The sequence below is a fragment of the Lathyrus oleraceus genome, chromosome 5, assembly GCF_024323335.1.
Source record: "Lathyrus oleraceus cultivar Zhongwan6 chromosome 5, CAAS_Psat_ZW6_1.0, whole genome shotgun sequence".
Lineage (NCBI taxonomy): Eukaryota > Viridiplantae > Streptophyta > Magnoliopsida > Fabales > Fabaceae > Lathyrus > Lathyrus oleraceus.
The window spans coordinates 115,131,669-115,151,678 of NC_066583.1; the positions used below are offsets into that span (position 1 = coordinate 115,131,669).

General features: G+C 38.7%; 1 non-coding gene across 1 annotated transcript; it reads left to right on the forward strand.

The window, feature by feature from the left end:
• Positions 1 to 19,586: 19,586 nt before the first annotated feature.
• On the forward strand, positions 19,587 to 19,693 carry LOC127088583 (small nucleolar RNA R71). The gene has a single exon (XR_007790414.1). It is a non-coding gene; the product is annotated as a small nucleolar RNA R71 (small nucleolar RNA).
• Positions 19,694 to 20,010: the final 317 nt, after the last annotated feature.

A 20,010-nucleotide genomic window follows, 5' to 3' on the forward strand; every position in this document is an offset into this window, starting at 1 on the left:
GAGTTCATGGTAGCTAGCATGAGACAAGCAGTTTCATTGGCATCATCGACATGCTTCTTATAAGCATCTCTTTCTGCCTTAGGTGCAGAACTAGGAGGTTCCTCTTCAGGAACAGGTGTCTCCAAGACATACAGCTTTTTATCATGTTTGAGGACAATCCTCAGGTTTCGGTGCCAATCCAAAAAAATTTGTCCCAGACAATTTTTCCTTATCAAGGATTGATCGCAGGATGTTATTAGAGGTGTTTGCTGTCATGGTAATCTACATAAGGATTAATGAAAATATAAGTATCATTGACATATTCAATTAGGCCTTTAATTAAATATGCTCCCACTATTTTACTCAAAACAAATGACCCTCATCATTTGATTCGGAAAATCCCGTTGGAAGATTTTCTAGTGGGTCGAGATCCATATTTCACTTCGTTCTAAGTCCGCGTAGGCGGATTATACAAAACTAGGTTATTTTAGGTAGGAACTCCTTCCAATTGTATCTCATACAACTCTCGAAAATTTCAATTGGGTGAATAACTCCTTATTCCAATCCATCATATGGATTATTCCCATCTCTTGCTTCTAAACATATATATAATCTTATTATAATTTGTTTAGTTAAGTTTGACCCATTGTTTTAACAGTTGGATATTACAATTATCCCATCGCACCTTACTAATATATAGATCATGCACCTCGCGTAGGCGAAACCTACATTATCCATTACTAGTCTTGATGAGTGTTAAAACTTGGAAAGCATAAACTTAATATTTATTTTGAGGGAATTGCAATTTTTCTGATCTCACCGGCTTGTTTATCATATAAATCGTCTCTCACATGCATCAACATACATTCACATGCATCAACATACATACAAACAAAATGAAACAGTTATGGCCCCTAGCGCAATTGTTCTCCCAAGCCAATGAGAGAACCTAAGCTAACCTACAACGATCTAAGCTTCTCCAAGCAAGATCTTAAAGGTTGTCCTCCTTTGGCACTGACTTCTTTGCTTTCTTCATATCATTACATTACATGAAAGAAACTCGTTTTACATACGAGGGAGTGAGATGAGAAAAGAAGTTACATTTGGGAGATTAAGAGAGAGGCACGACACGCAGGTCGTATTTTAAAAACCCAAAACAAAACAAAGGAAAACTAAGGCCATAACCGATCACCACAAGACAATAATAAACACTTTATTATTATTATTATTAATTCCTTTAATTAATTAAAATCAAATCAAATTTCGACGACCGATCATCACATTTTAATGAACAATTCATTTTAAAATCGATGTCGCTTTTCGTATCAACACTTGACACTTTTAAAGCACTGAGTTAGCCGAATGGGTGAAAATTTCCTTGCATTAACCGGTTAACCATATGCGTTAACCGGTTAACACTGTTTGAAATTAAAAAAAAATGTTTTCTGCCTTGCGTTAACCGTTTAACCAAATGCGTTAACCGGTTAACACTGTTGAAAAATTTCTTGGAAAACTGTTTTCCGCCTTGCGTTAACCGGTTAACCAAATGCGTTAACCGGTTAACACTGTTTGAAAACTTAAAAAAATTTAATTTCGCATTGTGTTAACCGGTTAACCATACGCGTTAACCGGTTAACACTGTTCCAAAAAGTGTTTAGGAAGCACAACACTTGTGCGTTCAAACCCCAATCGCATAACTCTCTGACAACACAACCCTTGTGCCGTCACTAACCCTGATGCACCAATTGCAGACCGTCAATCACATCTCGATTGTTAATTCAGTATGATTGATCAACATGTCATTGCTTCACCATACTAATGTCGGATCAAGAAGCAAACGACCATTGATTGCTCAAAGGAAAACAATCATCGAGGGTTTGAATGAACGAAACGAGAACAATATATCATATATAATGTATTTTGCATCAGGATTACATATATCACATATATGTAACTTAATCGATCTCAATTTAACCTTTGATTCATTCTGTCTTTAATCATATTATTACAGAACAAAAACAGTTATCAGATTCATGGTTTCGTAAGTGGCTCTGATACCACTGTTGGAGAATAGCCATCCAAGGCGCAGCGCAATTTAAAAATTTCTCCATTTAGTGATCCTTACGAATGGGCATGATCAGTGATAGAATCGTTACCTCTTGTGGCGATTCAAACCTTTGGTGCAGATCTCTGATGATGATCAAAACCTTTGATACAAATCCACGGGGCGATCACGAACGTTGAACGATGACAACGTCTCTACTCAGTCCATACGAACGGATTCCTTCAATCGCAGTGCTAGCTGTTATGAATGAAGGCTTTGAGTGAGAGAAAGAGGGAAACAAAATTCCAAGTCTCTACTTGAATTTCTGTCTGAGTGGATTGGAGTGGAGTGACAATGCTTCTACCCAAGGGGTTCTATTTATAGAACCACTTGTGTGGGCTTCAAGCTAAAAAGCCCACTTAAGTGTATTTTTCCCATATCTCATAATATGCCAAAATCACTTAAGTATTTGGTACCTTACCAGATTTCGTTTCCACTTAAGTGCATCGTACCTTACGGTGTTCCTTAGTTACTCTATTTCTCATCAATCCGTCCTTTGTGTGTGACCCTATAGGTTTTCGCGACGTTGGCAATTATATTAAATCACGCATTTAACATAATAAACAGTGAGCGGTATCTAGCAACACATCACTGCTACCCAAGTCACGAAAATGTCATGTGATCTGACAAAACCTCCTATGATAATAATTATGTGTATAATTACCCCTTTGCCCTTATGTCTATATTGAACACAAGGTATAGACCGTGTCACCCTTGTCCAGTTCAATATTGGGCCCATAGACATTTATCCTGTTACGCAGGATTGGCAAATTCCATCTAGGACACTCATGTCCCTCAGCATGCTTCGTGGAGTACTCATCAACTGTCTTTATGGTCATCCAGTTACGAATAACATTGGATCAGTAATAAAGCACTCAACTCTACATCTAGGATCCATAGTGGTTTCAGGTCGAAGAGTGGTATACACTATTATCACCATGAGAATAACTTATGACACTTTGCATAACTTTCTATATAGTATTCTCATAGCAGGTCAATCCGGTATAAATATTACTCCTAATATTCATACCTATGTTTAAGACTTGATAACTCTTTATCCATGATCCATGAGATGTGATCATCAGTCTACAAACATAATAGTCTTAATGCTTTAATGTTATCCCACTTCACATTAAAGCTCGACTACGGATACTTTAAGAACGGTGCCCTTATGTTTAATGTGTTCTCATGATTAAGTCATACTTAATACATCAAACGGACTATCTATTCTAGGGACTTTATTAATCAACCATAATAAAGAAAATGCCTTTAAATAATTCGATACAAGTACCAAAAAGTATTGGCCTCTAGGGCTTACACCAACACTCTTGTGAAGTATATGTGGCGAGTCTTCGTCTTTTGTACGAGGAGGAATATGGTGTAAGCATTTTGTTTTTCTGTATGAAATGCAGATGTATGCATGCAAAAAGATATTTTCACATTTCCATGGAATCCCAATTTTTTTGAATGTTCAACAAAAACTAAAGGTTTTTGCATTCCCTAGGAATGCACATGCTAAAATTAGTTTTGATATGATGTATTGAGATGTAACATCATGGATTCAAAGGTTCAATACATCTGGATAATCTTTCAATACTCCTCAATATAGGTTCAAAGGTCCGACGTCTCGAGGTATGTAGGGTCTTGGTTTCTTGGATAAAAACCCATATTCCCTCACATGTAGGTTCTAAGGCTTTATGAAGGTTCTTAGATTCACGAACCCTAGGGTGAAAATATCATTGTCATCATAAAATAACTTGCAGACCGATGATACTCTCAGGAGGATCTACTCTAAATAAGGTCAACCCTCGACTTCAAAGGCCGTAGGTTTACTAAAGGTCCATAGAGTCATAAATCCCTCCTTGAAATTACTTTCATTATCGCATAATAACTTACGAGTCAATAATACTTCATAAGGAATCTACTCTAGGTGGGGTCTTCGCACCAACCCATCAAGGCAACTACGTCTGACAAGTCAGTACTACACAACCACCAGTCTATCTCAGGTCTTCTCTCAAAGCCTGGGTAGTGGAATTATCACTCAAAAGAATCATGAAACCCATCCCACAATAGAGAATACAACAAATATATCTAGTATATAATATATGAAAAAATGTGATAATGATGAAATCAAGTAAAATAATAAAGATAAAAACCCAAGCAAACAACGAAATAAACAAAACTAGGTTTGGCTTACTTATGGACTCCCTAGCAGAGTCTCTAGCTGTTGCGCCCTGAAAAATACCTGAGCGCAACGCAAGCTTGAAGATATAATAGAGTCGTCATCGAACTTTATTTATTCCCGAAGGAAAGGGAAAACATCGATAAAACCCATGGGAAGAGAAAAAGGGTAAGGAGGTCAGTTATGCAAGGGGAATGTATTAGCACCCCTGACATCCTTTGTAGTTAATGAGAACCATTTTGATTGTACTTTGTTCAAATGGGTGTTTCTATCTAAAGGTTACTTGCAAAAGGGAAAAAAGGTTTATAATTAGTGTGCTCGTTGAGGATTAGGGCCCTCATGCCTACATATCAGCATAGTGCAATAAGGAAATTAGAGCTCCGTAGTTCATGGAACTAAGGGTAGGAAATGAAAAAATGTTATTTTCAATATGGTGAAAGTAATGGTTTGAACCAAGGGTTGTGTTGTTTGAACCAATAAGTAGGTGTATCTGAACTAAAGGATGTGTGGCATTAACCAAATGGTGTGGCCAAAGAGAAAAGAGGGTGTTTGCCTAAGCATGAGAAGACTAACAAGGAAAACATGCAAATGAGGGGGTTTTCCTAAGCACGAGAGAAATGACAAGGAAAACATGCAAATAAGGGGTTTGCCTAAGAACGAGAGGACTTCCAAGGCAAACATGCAAAAGGAAAGAGGTTTGCCTAAGCACGAGAGATCTGGCAAGGCAAACATGTAAAAGGAAAGAAGTTTGCCTAAGCACGAGAGGTCTGACAAGGCAAACATTAATGAGAAATTATTCTTGGTTCAGAGGTGGGTATTTAACCATGACGTGATTAAACGAAGGAGTTTATGGAAGTCCAACAAGAATGTTGTGTTTGGCCCAAAGAGCAAGTTTATTGTTGATATGTTGAGGGTGTTAAGGTGTTGAATGGTGAAAGGTTTGAATGTTTCCCTAAGGAGGAAGAAAATACTTGATTGGTTATGATTGATTTTAAGTGGGAGACAAGTATCAGACCACAAGCTAAGTACGACCGACAATCTGAATACCCGGGAGCTGAGAGGACAATTGCATCCTAACCTCTCTTTTTCATCCCAAAAGTTTGGGTTATGAAATTTGTGAGGCAAGTTTAATCGTTCGTACTTAGAGGGGGACAAACATCTAACCACTGGCTAAGTACAATTGACAATCAGAATACTCGGGAGCTGAGAGGACATTTGTATTCTAACCAATCTTTTTATCCCTAAGAGGACTGAATTAAACTCATTATTTGTTAAGTGTTTTTGAATGGAAGACAAGAATCGGACCACAAGCTAAGTACGACCGACAACCCAAGTACTTGATAAATGTTGTGTACAAGTACGTACACCACATTCTTTTTCATCCAATTTATTATGAAAATATTTTGAAAAATAACTTGACGTTGGATCAAGTGTTTAAGATTTGAATGTGAAAGTTGTGAGAATTATGAGAATGGAATGGAAGAGATACTTGACATTTGATCAAACACTCACGTTGCATTTGATTGAGCTTGATTTTGAAAAGCACTTGGCGTTGGATAAAGTGTATTTTTATTCTTTTGAAAGAAAGATTATTTTTATCGTTTTGATTTTATCTTGTTTATTAACATGCAAAGAAAAATGGTAAATGAAGGTAAACCATAAACTATTACATGGGGAATGGGAAATGGGAACACTTTACCCATAATGGGGGGATGAATCATGAATCATACAAGAATTAAATCCATACAAGCATACAACCATTCAACCATTATCCATGCACAAAAATCAATCAAGTGGAAAGAAGAAAATCAAGCACATTCATAACCAATGATCCATGCATGTAAAAGTGAAATTAAGAAAAGATGCAAAGAAATTAATTTCCAATGGATCAAAAACCGATTTCTATGATTAGTCATGCACCAAAGTAGAAAAAAAGGGAATAAAAGGTTCTAATCATGCACTTTAAAATTAACCTAAAATCAAAGTGAACATGGCATGTTATTAGTCAAAATCTAATTAGAAGGTTAGTTCTAAAAAATTATGGTTAATTATAACTAAATGCATTATTTTTATTAGTTTCTTATTTTTTAAGATGTAGATTAAACATTAAAATCAATTAATCTAATCACTCATTTAAGTATACTATGTGTTAAAGGTGCTTTCATGCAAAATACAAAATGTATTAAAAAGACAATCAAATAAAACTTGTAGGGCCATTAAAACAAATAAAGGAAAAAAAATAAATGAAAAGAAATATAGATAAAACACCAGGTGTGTGTGTTAAGGCAAAGGTAATTGGACTTAGCAGAAAGCCCAATTACAATTCAGCTTCAGGTAGGGGGTATGGTACGCGAATGCAGAGTGCAAGAATCAATTTATCATGGGCCAAAGACTTCAGAGCCCAAGCCATGAAGCCATATGAGAGGGAGGGGTACATATTGCATGGGGTATGTTAGTAAGAGGCCTTTAGGCCCAAATCAGTGTCAAGCTAAGGGGGAGATGAGACCACGATTAGTTCAAATTATTTCCTTCTTTGTTCAAACATGATAACAAAACTTTTCCTGAGTCAAGCAACTCCTCCGCATCGGAAATCGCCTCTGGTGGCGGCGGAGGTCCAAACCTCTAAAACCATACATCATTTAAACCGTCTAAACTCCCTCTATCGTGATATCACCTTCATTTTCTTTGATTTCCAACCTATCATCTAAAGTGAATAAAAAAGATTACGAACCCTAAATCATAATTCAACAAATTAAAACCATATGGGCTTGGCTCCCTAACTAACAAGCTACATCGTGGTTATTGAAGCAAAGTGAAATGATGATAAAAGGCCTACCTACGAGATGACAACTTGTCTCAGTGAAAGTTGCAACAAAGATGACAAAGAAGGAATAAAAGTCCTCAGGTATGTACTATGAATTCGAATTCTCCTTGCAAAGAATTCTCCTCCCTCTTCTTCTATCTTTTCTTCCACCTCTATTGTAGCCTATAGGTTGCATTGATGTTGTGTTATTGCTCTTGCTATGATGTGTGAGATATTGATAAGAGTGGTGAATGATTAAATAGGAGAGGCTTTAATGAGAATCATATAATGAGTGGTTCAGAGAGAGACAATGATGAGGGTGATGGAATGTGATTGAAGGTGATTGAATTCCCCCCATGATTAAGTGAAGATTTAAGAATATATAGGGTGATGAATGTAACAGAATTGGGTAGGATTTCAGCTCTGTTAGATTTTCTCAGTGTAAATTGGTTAGGTGTTAAAAATTCTGCTAGTAATTCAGTTATTGTCAGTTAGCTTACTTAGTTATTCTGTTATGTGAAAGTTAGCTCAATTCTGTTAGAGTTAGTTAGTAGTAAGTTTAGGGTTAGTTTAGTTTGTAATTGTTAGTTAGTTTGTAATTGACTTGGAGTGTGATCTGTTAACATTTGGCTAGGGTTAATTGGTCATGGTAGCTATAGTTAGTAAGCTGATAGTTTTGGTTAACAATTGGTTAGAGGTTAGCAACTAATTTGGAGACTTGGGCCAGGTACTTATTGGCTTGTAACTGACTTAGGGTAGCTTTGGGTTTTATTATGTGCATCATGAATCTTGTGGTGTAGATTGCTATGATGGTTAAATGATAACTTTGAATTGTATGATGGACTTTGGTGGGTGTGCATTATATGTATGTGTATATATATGGAACTATCATGACAGTTTGGTTGATTGGCATGTATGCATAGTATGTAGGCTTAAATGGATCATGGCATGGTAGGCTTTAGGTTGTGCATTTTGACATATGTGTATGTTGCATATTATTCATAGTGTTGTGTGAATTGTCTAAACTATCATGATAGATGAGATGTATGTGTATGTGCACTAAGTTGTTGATGTGTGTGGGCTATTTTGATGTATGGTATGACAGTTAGGATACTATGTATTGCTCTTGCATATCGTTGGTATTGTTGTATGAATTGTTAGGGCAAGGTGATTTTGGTGTGCATCGTATATGTGTTGGATGACATGGTATGTTGATAATGTATGCTTATAGGTTAATCAAACATTGGCTTTGGTTTTTATTGTGTGCATCATGAATCTTGTGGTGTAGATTATTATGATAGTTAGGACTAGGTTTGCATGCTACAGTTTAGGGCTTATGAATCATAGTGGTAGGCCTAAGTTAAAGCATGACCTGTTTTGAATTAGTGTGATTGTTGATGTGTGTTTTTCGCAAGTATACGAACGAGTTAGAGTAATATAAAAGATTGTTGAATCCACAGAGACCAAATGTCAATCTATCGTTATCTATTGTTACAGTGTTTATCTAAGGTAATCAAAATAGGGTTTTTAAGAGTGCGCAATGAAAAATAAAGTATTAAATTAAATTCAATTAATAAAGACAGGTTCGAATGTAATTCACATAATCAATTAATAATCCAAGTACTTGCTAATAGAATTACTTATGGGCAGTGTTTCCTACTTTGAAAAGAACCAATTTAACGGGAACTGTCGCTTTCGCGTATTCAGAACCGAATTGTACTCCCTAATCAAACCCTCTTATTGTCACTTATAAAAAGGCGCGCATTGCGTTAGAGTAGTAAACCTGTTTTTAAGAAATATAGTGTCTTGACTAAGTTGAAAATTATTTTGACCTGGGTTTCTTAACCAAAAGAGGTTCTCACGAACCAGACTCTAAACTTATAAACGCGTCCGGAAATAGTTTTAAAATCACTTTTCTTTTTAAGTTAAAAACTCCTAATGAACCAAACAAAGCGCTTTCGCTGTATTTGAAATAGTTAAAAACAACTAAGTTTAAATAGACGTCGGACGGCTTTCGATCTTACCCAACGGAAATTAAGTGCGGGAAAACTTGAGTTGAAAGTCAAAATAGCCCTTAAGTGTTTCTACGAACAATGGTACGGATTATCGGTTCAATTACGATCCTTACATTCTAACCTTTATAGGTTTAGCCAGACATGGTAAAGTAAAAATGCATTTTAATTTTTATCATAAAAATGGATAAATAAAAGACTTTTTAAATAAAAAGGTAATAAGTGTGAGTGCAGGAAAGTAAATAAAAGTAGTGTAAGTGAGGAAAATAAGTTAAAGTAATGCGGGTGCAGGAAAGTAAATAAAAGTAGTGTGGTGCAAGAAATAAAGGAAAGTAGTGTGAGTGCGGGAAAGTAAACAAAGTAAAGTGCGAGTGCGGGAAAGTAAACAAAATAAAGGCAGTGCGGGAAAATAAAGTAGACAAAGGTATAGCAATAAAACCTGCTCCAATCGGAGGGTCGAATAAAGTGCGTAACAGAAATGAAAATGGCGGCAGGATCAAACTTCCTTCCAAAGTGCTCCAAACTCGATTACAAACTCAATTACACAGTGTGGCAACACTCCGATGTGAGGCGATTACCACTTTTACACAATACTGATATATGCCTAGTTGTAACTAAGTTTGGATGATGAAACAAATGAAATCAAGGCTCTATTTATAGGCAAGAAAAAAATGTGGAGATTACAAGGATGCTCCTAAGTTTGAAAAAGGGCGGGAACCATTTTGTTCTTGTGGCGCCCGCCACAACATCATGGCGCCCGCCACAGGAGGAAATTGCAGCGCCGAAGTGGAGATCGTGGGAGGCGTGGCAGTTGAGGAGAGGTTGAAACTGGGACACGTCATGGCAGGACCCATGGCGCCCGCCACAGTGGGAGTCACAAGTGTAAAATGCTGATTTTATGGATTTTTAGCTCATTTTCGCTCCTTTTCTCGATTGGGGCTTTGATTAGACTGAAAACCTGAAAACAAAGAAAAACATAATAATAACATAACAAAATAACAATAAAGTAACTAAAATGCATGCGAAATCGGAGTCGAAAATACGGTGAATTTCAGTGTCATCAAATTCTCCCACACTTAAACTGTTGCTTGTCATCAAGCAAAACACTTAAAAGCTCAAAGAAGAAAAACCGGTGTCGACGAGTGATTCGGGCTAAAAGGGCTTCTAAGTTCAAGTTGGGATGCAGTGATAGGTACTAACTGAGTGAACCAAGGGTGTCGTGATGACACTTATCCGCAGACACGGACATAAACTCCATTCCTATATTAACCAACCCATATTATCCCATAATACCTAGGCTTACCTCTTCATCTCTTTTTTGGGTCCTTTTCATTCAGGCACAATCACATTAAGCCCATTATTCGTACATGCTTCATAGTAGAGTGATCGGTTAGTGGTTCTGATCCTAAACATGGGGTTTCTGGCACATAAATCTGTGTAAACCCTTTTATTTGACCCAAATACAGTTGTGGGGGATCGGATTGTAATCCGCCCTACCGAGTTCAGCGTCAGATACCTCTGAACCAACTAACAGTGGGTGAGTTTTTTTTTCTTTTTCTTTTGCAGCAAATTTTTACAACTTTTTGGTTAAAATGACCTTGTGAGGGTCACCTATCCCGGAGTTGCCTTTTTCTTTATTTATTGCACTGGATCATTCACTTATGTTCATCGGTCCCCTACATAGAGCATGCTTAGGCCGGAGCTGACTGCTAGAATAAACTACTGAGGACTATACTAAAATGATAATTAAGGCCATGGTATATGGGGTTTCGGGTGTGATTCCTATACTCATGAAGTCTATGGTGCTAAAACGATACTGATGTTTCAAAAAGTTCTCCCAAGTCACCATATCCTAACTCAAACTTGTCTTAAAACCTAAAAACTTTCAGAACAACACCGTTTTCTTTTGCAAAATTTTTTTTTTTTGGTAGGGCTAAAGGAATGGGGAGATGAGGATGTACTAAAGATACACTATACTGGTGACTCGTCAGACACATGTATTTTCTAAAACACACTAACTAAAAATAAAATAAAATAAAGTAAATAACTAAAAAGCAATAAAAATATACAATCTAACTAAAAACAGCAAAGGGAAATAGAAAGCGAAAAAATCTCCTCCCACACTTAAATCAAACATTATCCCCAATGTTTTGAAATAAGATAAAGGGAGAGTAACCTGTCACACTACTGCTGACCACTGGTCCCTTCGCCATTCTGAGGTGGACGATGGGATCTGCTGCGACGACGGTCTCTCTGGTCCATCCTGGCTGATAAGTCAGCCTGAGCAGTCCTCACCTCTCGAAGGTTGCCTAAAATGGAACCTTGAGTGGCCTCTATCAGCGCAAAATGCTCACGGTGGTAGTTCTTCTGACGGGATTGCTCGTTTGTGATTGCAAGCAGGGTCTGTGAAACAGTCGCATAGGATCGATCTACCCTCCACTGCGATTCTTGCATGAAGCTCATGTTGTCCACCAGTTGTTGCTGAATGGTAGAGAGTAGGCCATCACGCCTTTGTTCTCTAGCCATGTGGTCGCGCCACATCTCCTTAGTAATATAGAGTCCATGAGCAGAACCTGCAAAAGAAGAAGATGGTGTGGTGTGTGGTGGTGAAGGGTGATGGGGGGACACATGAGGTACGGGAGATTGCTCTCTCCGATCAAGCTCTTCATCAGTGTCGTGTCCCTCCTCATCAGGAACATTAGGAGGAAGTGGACCTAAAACAGGTGGAGCATCTAAATCATAGGTTCAGTTCCTTTCATTACGTACATTAGTACGTCTAGTGCACAGTAAGGCAACAGATGGGATAGCTACACCATGAATCATAAGCACATAACCTCCATCTCTTCTCACTCGGCACAATTTCATATCTTTTAGAAATTTAAGGTTGATTGTGTAAGGAGCTAAGGGAACTAAGGTAGCTATCTCATTGTTCAGGTTAAGAGCTCCAACAATAGACGTAATGAGTCCTTCAAAAACAATAGGTCCCGCTTTATTAAGAGTTAAAGCCATATGAGCAATCATAAACGGGACCTAATTAATCCTCCTATTTGTGAGGATTCCTGTAAAAATAGAAGCTCCCGAGCATTAACCTTGTTTGGATTCTCCCGGCCAAAAATAGTACATGCCAACAGATATCTAAAAACTTTGATGGTCGGGTTATGGATGGTCGAGGCAAGAATTCCTTCAAAAGAATTTATTGAAGTATTAGACAATCTCTGCCAGAAGGAAAACACCTCGACCGACCAGTCTGAATCCAAAGGGCCCTCACAAATAACACCTTCCCCATGAGGAATTCCTAACAGACCTGCTAGTTCGTTGGTACTATACTCATACTCAACAGCAAACATTCGAAATTTAACAGTACCAACTGTACTAGCAGTGTTAGGACTGACAGTATAAATTAAAGAACTTAAAAACTCGACTGTCAGTCGCTCAAAGGTAGGCTCTCTGTTTACAAAAATAGTGTGCAAGCCTAAAAAATCTAAAAAATGAAAAACACTGTGGTAGATACCCAAAGTATACAGACAGTTATCGTCCACGTACCTCGTCGGGAGAATTTCCCGATTTTGCAACCTTTCAATAATCCTTCTCTGCTTATCCCCGGGTTTCCCTTCGCGAAGAATATATCTGTTGAACTCCATTGTTTTGCTCTTTGAATGTGTTGAAGAAGATGAAAAATGAGTTTATATATATAGGGTGGTAAAGGTGGGATTTTTATGGATATTGATGGATGAAAATTAAAATGGAAGTTGGAAAGGTAAATTGTATGGTGGGAAGATGATAAATGTAGGAGCTTTTATGGGGTTCAAGGGAGTTTTTGGAAGAGGAAAATATGGGTTTTGGAAGTTTGAAGGGCCAAAAATGGTGAATTATTTGAATCTGCCCCGCATATACCAGACGCCGTGGCGGGCGCCATAGGGTCTATGGCGGGCGCCACAAGAGCAAAGTTGAAGCTGGGCTGAAATTTGAAGATTTTGGTATGGGCTTCTCCATGCTTTTTTTGGTTTGGGGGTCCGGATAGCATTTTCATTATTTTTCCTAATAGAATAAGGCTTGCACAATTTATGAAAATGAAATTTAAACATTAAACAAATGAATAAATAATACTATTAGACTATAATATGAATATAAAGGAAATAAACACACGTATAATATATATATGAAAATATCAAAGTGATAACATAATTTGAAAATGTACCAAATGCGATAATATAAAATAAGTCTAGGAAATGCGAAAAATAATATAAGCATAAATAAGAAAAGGTAAACGAGACGGTAAGCTCAAACAACAGGGGGCTCCTCTGCCTGATTGGATCCACGAAGTACGGCTATCTTCTGACGAAGCTCTGCTATCTCTTGGTATAAAAAATCAGCCTCAGTAGCATGTGTAAGATCAGATACCTCAATCTGTAAAGTAAGGTCAGCCACCTTCTGCCTAAGCTTGTCAGTCTCTCTGCGACACTCGGCAATCTGCGTGCGGACATCTGGGGGCTGCAAAGATAAATTATTAGAGAGCACAGTAATCCTGGGTGAAAGCGGCGTAGGAGTATAATCAACAACAGGAGGGGATCTAGGCTTCTCAACAGTCTCTCCATGACCTTCCAAAGCATAACTCCAGTTAGTTGGGTCATGAACACTAGTCATCATCGGGTCTGGCAGTGTAAAGTAGTGTATCGTCTCGCTATCCATCAACAATCTGAACTGTCTGAGATTGAAAGAGACTCTCCTCATCAATCCTCTATCCAAGCAGAAATCAATATCCATAGTAGTGTAGCCACAGAAAGTCCTGAGATGGAGCAGCTTGCGGGACAGGCCTAAGGCAGTGGCAATCTGCATGACAATCCCTCCTACATGAATAATTCCCTCGGATGATCTGGCAACATCGCTAAGTCCACACAGCAGAAAATTCCCACATGCCACAGGGCGTGACTGGGATGCACAGAATAACAAAAATATCTCCTCCTCACTCAGTAGAGTTTCAACATCTGATCTTCCAAGAAAAAAGTGCGCCAGTATCATCTAGAAATACCTCATAGTAGGGTTGTGGATAACCTGGGACAACTGAGTGGAAGGATCTTGACTCCCTCCACCAGAGATATCGCTCCAGAATTTCTCCACTTCCCAACTTAGAAAGTATCCCATCGGTGTCTCAGGGATAGCGTCGGGGGTAGTCTGAAAACCTAACAAGTCATCAAACTCCTTCTGGCTGAAAGAGTACTCAGTCCCGAATAGCCTGAAAACAGCATGTCCATCTGGTCCGGAGTAAGGATCATAAGGAAACGAGCTAAGGAACTACAAAGTCGGGTTCCTGTAGGTGTTATTCATGTCATCAGCGAATTCATCCCATTGGAGTTGGTGGCACGGGAATCTGATGCTCGGCTCAATGCCTAGGGCGTCCATGCAATCTTGGTCCGGATAGCGTGTAGGTGCCATAGGGCACTGGTAGAGAACTATGTAACGCTCCCTTTGGGCGTCATCTCTGAAAGCCACGTGCATGTCATCAAAGTTTTGCATCCTACAAAGGTTAGGGAAAAAGATCCTGAAAACACAAACATTGCAAATGATATTTAGTCCTGACGAGAATATGATTGAAAATAAAATAAAGTAAATAAATGCAGAAAAAGTAAAATAAGATAAGAAAACCGTGGGTTGCCTCCCAAGCAACGCTTGTTTAACGTCGTTAGCTTGACGATCAGAACTTATACATCTGTCGTAGGAATTGGTGGATCTATCAGAGTGTGGCTGGAGTAGTCTGTTGGAATATCTCCTCCTTCATAGAGCTCCAGTCTTTGCCCATTTACAATGAATGGACTACAGGTTTCGTTCTTGATTTCTACAGCTCCGGATCTCAGAATCTTGGATACTTTGAAAGGGCCAGTCCATCTTGAACGCAACTTCCCAAGGAAAAGTCGTAACCTAGAATTGAACAAGAGAACAGGGTCGCCTATATTGAAATCTTTTTTCACAATTCTTTTGTCATGCGAAGCTTTGGTTCTCTCTTTGTATATTATGGCATTCTCGTAGGTAGATTGCCTGAGTTCTTCCAGTTTGTGGATGTCAAGGATACGTTTTTCGCCAGCGGTCAGGTAATCTAAATTCAAAGTTTTAATGGCCCAATAGGCCTTATGCTCTAATTCAAAAGGTAAATGACAGGATTTTCCATAGACTAGTTGGCAGGGAGTTGTTCCTATAGGGGTTTTGAAAGCGGTTCTGTAGGCCCATAATGCTTCTTGGAGCTTCTGAGACCAGTCTTTTATAGATATAGAAACTGTTTTTTCTAGAATTTATTTTATCTCCCTATTGGATACTTCTACTTGGCCACTAGTCTGTGGGTGGTATGGTGTTGCTACTCTATGCCTAACTCCATATTTGCTTAAAAGTTTATCAAATATTCTCGATATGAAGTGCGATCCTCCATCACTTATGACTAAACGGGGTGTTCCAAATCTGGGGAATATACAGTTCTTAAATAACGTGATCACCACTCTAGTGTCGTTTATGGGTGCAGTTATAGCTTCAATCCACTTAGACACGTAGTCCACAACTACTAAGATATACTTGTTTCCTAAGGATGGTGGGAAAGGTCCCATGAAATCTATACCCCAAACGTCGAAGAGTTCTACTTCTTGAATGTTTCTTAGAGGCATTTCGTCACGTCTTGAAATATTTCCCATGCGTTGGCATCTATCACATTTGACAATGCAAGCATGGATATCGCGCCACATGGTAGGCCAGAACAGGCCAACTTGAAGAATCTTTGCGTATGTCTTAGAGGTGCTCGCATGTCCACCATAGGGTGCAGAGTGACAATGCTCAATTATACTTTTTACCTCCTCTTCTGGAACGCAACGGCGAAAAATGCCGTCTTTACCCCTTTTGAAAAGGAGCGGTTCGTCCCAATAAAAGTTTCTTACATCGTTAAAGAACTTCTTCTTCCGGTGGTAGTCAAGATCAAGGGGTATGATATCAGCAGCTAGATAATTAACAAAGTCTGCATACCATGGCACGTTACTTACAGCTAAGGATTTTTGGAAGTGCTCATGAGGGCCTAGGCTATCGTCTTCAATGGCTTCTAGTTTAGATATCAGTCTATCATAGGCAAAATCATCATTTATGGGTATGAAGTCTGGTTTCAGGTGTTCTATCCTAGAAAGGTGATCAGCTACTACATTTTCAGTGCCTTTTTTATCTTGGATATCTAAATCAAACTCTTGTAGTAACATAATCCATCGGAGTAACCTGGGCATGGCATCTTTTTTACTTAATAGGTAACTAATGGAAGCATGGTCGGTGTAAACTATAATTTTGGCTCCTACTAGATAAGATCTGAATTTGTCTATAGCAAAAACTACAGCTAGTAGTTCCTTTTCAGTTATTGCGTAGTTATGTTGGGCGGCGTCTAGGGTTATACTGGCATAATAAATCACATGTATATCTTTATCTTTCCTTTGTCCTAGAACGGCTCCAACGTCATAATCACTAGCGTTACACATTATCTCAAAAGGTTCTGACCAATCAGGGGGTTGCATAATGGGTGCTGAAATCAACGCTTGCTTTAAAAGATTAAATGCTTCATTACATTTTTCATCGAAAATGAATTCAGCATCTTTCATTAAAAGGCTAGTTAAAGGTTTAGTTATTTTAGAGAAGTCTTTGATAAAACGCCAGTAGAATCCAGCATGTCCAAGGAAACTTCGGACTTCTCTGATGGTTTTGGGTGGTTTTAGATTCTCTATGACTTCTATCTTAGCTCTATCTACCTCAATAACTTTTTCGGAAACTATATGTCCTAAAACAATTCCTTCGGTGACCATGAAATGACACTTTTCCCAGTTTAGCACAAGGTTCACCTCCATGCATCTCACCAGGATTTTCTCAAGGTTAGCAAGACAATTTTGGAAATCAAATCCGTAAACCGAGAAATCATCCATAAATAATTCCATGATACTATCTAGGTAATCTGCAAAGATTGACATCATGCAGCGTTGGAAAGTAGATGGGGCATTACAGAGTCCGAATGGCATTCGTCTGTAGGCAAAAGTTCCATAAGGGCATGTAAAGGTAGTTTTCTCTTGATCTTCGGGGTGGATAGGTATTTGGAAGAATCCAGAGTATCCATCTAGATAGCAAAAGTAAGAGTGTTTGGCTAGACGCTCCAACATCTGGTCTATAAATGGTAAAGGGAAATGATCCTTCCTGGTTGCTTTATTTAATTTTCTGTAGTCTATGGACATCTGCCATCCTCCTTCTATCCGTTTTGCTATATGTTCGCCTTTATCGTTTTGCACTACTGTGATGCCTCCCTTTTTAGGTACTACATGCATAGGGCTCACCCACTTACTATCCGAGATCTGATAGATTATACCTACCTCAAGTAGCTTAAGAACTTCTCTTTTAACAACATCACTCATTATAGGGTTTATTCTTCTCTGATGTTCTCTGGAGGGCTTTGAATCTTCTTTGAGAAAAATCTGATGCATGCATACGGATGGGCTTATACCTTTCAGATCAGAGATATTATATCCTAAGGCTGAGGGATATCTTCGTAAAACATCTAAGAGTTGGTTTGTTTCCTCTTGGCTCAAGGTAGCACTGACTATAACTAGACGGTTCATCTCTTCATCAAGAAACTCATATCTAAGGTTCTTAGGCAGTTCCTTAAGTTCTAGGGTTAGTTTCTTAGGGCATGGCATAGGATCTGGGGTAAGGGATAAACATCCGTAAAGGTTATCATCGATATAGGGATTCCTAAAGTTATCATCTTCCAATATGAGAGTTGATGGCAACTTAATTGTTTTTATGATTTCTTCTTGTTCTATTTCCCTAACGCATTCATCAATGATATCTATGGCATAACATGCGTCTCCCATCACAGGTGCCATAAGAAATTTTGAAAGTATAAATTCTATCTTCTCGTCACCTACCTCAAAGGTCAACTTTCCTCTCTTGACATCTATTATGGCTCCTGCAGTTGATAAGAATGGTCTACCTAAAAGGATTGGTATATCACCATCCTCTTTAATGTCCATGACAACAAAATCAGTAGGGATGAATAACTGACCTATCCTAACAGGGACATCTTCTAATATGCCTATCGGATGCTTAACAGATCTATCGGCTAATTGAAGTGACATCTTAGTAGGTTGTAATTCTCCTAAGTTTAACCTCTCACAAGCTGCTAAAGGCATTAAGCTCACACTAGCCCCCAAGTCTAGAAAATCTTTTTCGATGACATGACTTCCCAAAATACAAGGAATGGAGAAATTTCCAGGATCTTTATCTTTTTTGGCTAACTTATTCTCGGAAATAGAATTGCATTCCAAGGGCTTCGGATCGTCGAGTCTATGTTTGTTGGTAAGGATGTCTTTGAGAAGCTTTGCATAAGAAGGTATTTGGGTGATGGCTTCTGTGAAAGGGATTTCTACGTGAAGTTTTTCTATAACCTTAATGAATTTCTGATACTGGTTATTGATCTGGGTCTGTTTGAGTCTTTGCGGATATGGTATCGGTGGTTTGTATGGCGGGGGTGGTACATAAGTTTTGTCTTTAGGTTCTTCTCCTTTTTCTTGACCTTCCTGTTTTTCAGATTCCTTTGGTTCCTTCACTTTGTCCGTGGGTTCGGTATATTCCTTAGAAGTTTTGGGTTCACTCAATCTTGGGTTAAATGGCTCATCATAAGCGGTCCTACTTTGTAGGGTAATGGCATTGGCTTGTCCTCTCGGATTCTGTTGAGGTTGTCCAGGGAACTGTCCTCCAGGTGTAGTCTGGGGGGCTTGGTTTAAGGCTACCTGAGAGATCTGGGTTTCAAGCATCTTATTGTGAGTAACTATTTGGTCAACCTTGGTTCCTAACTGGGTAATCAGTTCGTTAACGTGTATGTTCTGGTTCATGAACTCTTTGTTTTGTTGGGTTTGAGCAATGATAAAATTTTCCACAATTTTTTCAAGGCTCGACTTTGGTGGCACATGTTGCATAGGTTGATTTGGTCTTGGGGCTTGGTAACCTGGTTGTCTCGGAGGTGTAGTATTTTGGATAGGGTTATTGTTCTTATAGGAGAAGTTCAGGTGATTCCTCCATCCAGGGTTGTAGGTATTCGAATATGGCTTCCCTTGGGCGTAGTTCACTTGATGTGAGTTAGTTTCATTTAAGAGACTGCATTCTGCAGATTGGTGTCCTTTGGTTCCACATATCTCACAATCCGATGAAACTACAACTGCAGTATTCGGGTTTATACACATATGCTCAACCTTGAGGGCTAACGCGTCCATTTTAGCTTGCATCATGTCTATAAAGCTTAACTCATGTACTCCTCCTTGGGCTTCCTTCTTCTCAACTGTCGCTCGTTTAACTCCTCATGATTGATGGTTTTGAGCCATATCTTTGATAAAGGCACTAGCTTCAGGATAAGGTTTTTTCATCAGTGCGTCCCCTGCGGCAACGTCGATGGTCATCTTAGTGTTATAGTGAAGTCCACTATAGAAGGTCTGAATGATTAACCAATTTTCTAAACCATGATGTGGGCATGCTCTTAACAACTCTTTATATCTCTCCCAAGCTTCAAACAGCGATTCTCCTTGACTCTGGGTAAATCTGGTTATTTGGTTTCGAAGAACGGCGGTCTTACTTGGGGGGAAGTATCTAGCAAGGAATACTTTTCTAAGGTTTTCCCAAGTTATTATGGAATTGGGTGGAAGGGAATCCAACCATGATAGGGCTTTATCTCTGAGGGAGAAAGGGAATAATCTTAAACGGATTGCCTCAAGAGAAGCTCCATTGGTTTTAAAAGTGTCTGCTAATTGGAGAAAGATTTTTAAATGTTGCTTTGGGTTCTCAGTAGCAAGACCTGCGAATTGTCTCTGTTGCACTAGTTGCAACAGGGAGGGTTTAAGTTCGAAATTATTAGCTGGGATGATTGGGTTTACTATACTAG